Source organism: Ovis canadensis, chromosome 2, assembly GCF_042477335.2.
Source record: "Ovis canadensis isolate MfBH-ARS-UI-01 breed Bighorn chromosome 2, ARS-UI_OviCan_v2, whole genome shotgun sequence".
Lineage (NCBI taxonomy): Eukaryota > Metazoa > Chordata > Mammalia > Artiodactyla > Bovidae > Ovis > Ovis canadensis.
Window position 1 is genome coordinate 140,414,683 of NC_091246.1, and position 3,795 is coordinate 140,418,477.

A 3,795-nucleotide genomic window follows, 5' to 3' on the forward strand; every position below is an offset into this window, starting at 1 on the left:
AGCAGATTCAATGCTAACCACTTGGCACGATCCTGAAGACAGGACCAGCTGGGCCATTCTGCCCTGGGAGGCAATCATGACTCTTTCCATTCCCCTTAGTGCAAAAGGCAACCCTTATATGCAGCTGCTCCTACTTTTCAAAAGTTGCAACCCATCAGTCAAGTGTTTAGTTGACCTCTTTTAAATCTAAAAAACAAAAATAAAGGAATGTTTTTTCAGAATGTGAAATGAAACAGAGAAGCGATGAATGACCCATCCTTCCTACATTTCAGGTTCTTTGTTAATATGTCCCTAAGCTCAGGTTCTGGAGAAGGAAATGGCAACCCACTCCAGTATTCTTGCCTGGAGAATTCCATGGACAGAGGAGCCTGGGGGGCTACAGTCCATGGGGGTCCAAAGAGGAGGACACAGCTGGGCAGCTAACACACTCACACACAAACGCAGGTTCACCTAGTTCCTCTCAGGGTCAGGGGCTTGTGGCTTTCCAAGGCAGCCCTCTCCATCATTAAACAGCTCTAGTTGGTAAAGAGCTGCTGCTGCTAAGTTGCTTCAGTCGTGTCCAACTCTGTATGACCCCATAGACGGCAGCCCACCAGGCTCCTCTGCCCATGGGATTTTCCAGGCAAGAGTACTGGAGTGGGGTGCCATCGCCTTCTCGATGGTAAAGAGCACGTACTCACGTGGAGCCGGGGTGAGCCACGAGGGCCTTCCCCCCAGGACTTCCGGAGAACGTCAGGGAAGTGCCATCCCTCCACCACAGGACGGCGTTTTCAGTACCTTTTATTTCATTTTCTCTTCGACTCCTGTTATTCAGAGCAAGCATTTTAAAGGCTCTCAGTTGTTCTTCAAATTACCTGATTGAAATATCCCTCACTCCGTCTAGCTCTCTACCAGACACTCTATAGCCTATCGAAGTGCTGAATCTGTGCTTGAACACTGAGCGAAGACCCAAGCGTTGTAATCTTTATTAATTGACACTACTGTTTGCAACCTGTCTGACTTCTGAAAGTTTTAAGACAGCCTTGACATTGTATTAGCTCAAAATGAGCTTGTGGTCAGCTAACCCCATGTCTCTCCCCAAACTCAAGGTCCTTATTACATGAACTTCTGTTAAACCACCTGTGTTTCATTATTTGAGCCCCAATATAGGACTTTATGGGGCTTCCTTGGTGGCTCAGGCAGTAAAGAAGCTGCCTGCAATGCAGGAGACTGGGGTTCGATCCTTGGTTAGGAAGATCCCCTCGAGGAGGAAATGGCAACTCCAGTATTCTTGCCTGGAGAATCCATGGACAGAGGAGCCAGGTAGGCTACAGTCCATGGGGTTGCAAAGAGTCAGACATGACTGAAGCGAGTTAGCTCACACACACACATGGGACTTTATATGTGCCAGTTTAATAGTGAAAAAATGGATTCTCAGGGAAAGTAGGCATTTCATCTAAGATTCTGCAACTAGTAACCAAGATTTGAGCATACTAATCCTTGAGAGCACATTGAACTTTTTCATTCCTGACCCTATCATTCAAAAAAATGATCAGCATCAAAGCAAAACCATTTTTAGAACACTTGCATGTATCAGGCATTGTTTAAATGCTTTTTGTAAATTAAAGAACTTAATCCTCATAACCACTTTATGGTTGCGGTTGTGTTAGTCACTCAGTCGTCCATGGGATTCTCCAGGCAAGAATACTGGAGTGGGTTGCCATTCCCTTCCCCAGGGGATCATACTGACACAGGTATTGAACCCAGGTCTCCTGCATTGTAGACGGATTCTTTACTGTCTGGTCTACCAGGGAAGTCCAACCACTTTATGAGATATATCCTATTATCATCCACACTTTAGGGTTGAAGAAGCTAAGACACAGAGACATTAATAACTTGCCCAAGATCACAGAGTTGATATTCATATACAGAGCTGGGATTCACAGCCAGGTAGTCTGACTTCAGGAGAGGTAGGCTTAACCACTGTGATGCTCCAAGTAACGTTTCCACTTCTCTGTTATCTACAGATTTATAAAATTGTCTATGATTTTAAGAGCATAGTAGTTTATTTACTGACCAGTACTTGCTGCCTTCCAAGTCTTATGCTTGGCACTTGATACGCATATACAGCCAGATGAGAGGGGCTTGGGTGCAGGGTGATTTCAGATGTTAGTGACAGAAACCTGGCTCAGGCCAGCCAAAAAGGAGGGGTCTATTATATCCAAAGTGTAAGAGGAGTAGATCTTGATTTAGACGCGTTAGGATCTAGAGGCCAAGTGGTTAGAGGATGGGTGGGATTTGTTTTCTATAGAAGATTAGGAGTGGCCCACCAGGCAGAGGTAAACGATAGCCACCTTTAGCAGATGAAGGTCTTTGGTTACAAGCAATACGATGCCCCTCCTGGCTACCCCAAAGGCAAAGGAAATGTCCTAGATGGCATGGGGTGGCTTTTAGAATCATAAAGTGAATGGAAGAATGAGGCTCACCAGTAAGAAGAGCTAGGGCACCTTCAGGGATCCCAGTAGCATGAGATTAACTGACAGCATCTTCCCTACCACTTCCCGCTGTAACTGCTTCTCTGTGGTGAATTCAGTTGTCTTTCCACCAAGATCTATAAGAGAATCCCTCAAACGTGGTGGGCTGGCGGTGATTCCCATCTTTCTTTTTTTTTTTTTCACTTTCATTTGCATTTATTTTTTGCGGCATTTATTCCCGGGCCGTAAGTTTTTGTTTCTTCAGTTTCTTCTGGGATATCTTTTTCTTCTGTGCAGTCTCCTCTTCTGGTTTAGGAACAATCTGTTCTTTTTCAGTAAGGATCATCTCAATGTGGCAGGGAGAGCTCATGTAGGGGTTGATCCGACCGTGAGCTCTGTAAGTCCTGCGCTGCATCTTGGGGGCTTTGTTCACTTGGATGTGCTCAATGACCAGAGAATCTACATCTAAGCCCTTAAGTTCAGCATTACTCTCTGCATTTTTGAGCATGTGTAGTAAAAATTCAGCAGTCTTTTTGGGCCACTGACCCTGCGTCCAGCCCCACTGTTTGGCCTGTGCACACCTACCAACTCCACCGTTGTAACGACAGAACGGCACACACGCTTCTTTAAAGTGACATCTTCAGATACTTGGTGGCTTTTCGGATATGCATACCCTTTATGGCCTGGGCAGTTTCACGAGTGTTCTTAAAGTGAACACGAAGATTTGAACCTCTTGATTTGCATGATTTTGTGGGGTTTTCTGGGTCAAGTGAATAGCACACCATTTTTAGGGGTCACCTCAGGCCACTTACCGGAAAAGCTCCCATCTTTCTTGTGTCATTCAACCATAAGGTAATCACATTGGTCTGATTCTATTCTTTGGCTTTTTTTTAATTGGTAAGAAACAACAACAACAAAACAAACATATAAAGGGCTTTCCTGATGGCTCAGCAGGTTGAGCTCTGCAGGCTCAAGAATCTGCCCGCAATGCAGGAGACATAGGAGACACAGGTTCAATCCCTGGGTTGGGAAGATCCCTGGGAGAAGGAAGTGAGAATCCACTCCAGTATTCTTGCCTGGTAAATCCCATCAACAGAGGAGCCTGGCAGGTTACAGTCCATGGGGTCACAGAGTTGGACATAACTGAGCACAAAGCATATCAGTTCAGTTCAGCTCAGTCGCTCAGTCGTGTCTGACTCTTTGCGACCCCATGAATCGCAGCACAGCAGGCCTCCCTGTCCCTCACCAACTCCTGGAGTTCACTCAGACTCACGTCCATCGAGTCAGTGATGCCATCCAGCCATCTCACCCTCTGTCGTCCCCTTCTCCTCCTGCCCCCAAT

The 3,795-nt window shown here is 46.0% G+C and overlaps 1 pseudogene; it reads right to left on the minus strand.

The window, feature by feature from the left end:
• Positions 1–2,667: 2,667 nt before the first annotated feature.
• Positions 2,668–3,253, minus strand: LOC138434668 (large ribosomal subunit protein uL22-like; annotated as a pseudogene).
• Between the last annotated feature and the right edge of the window lie 542 nt (positions 3,254–3,795).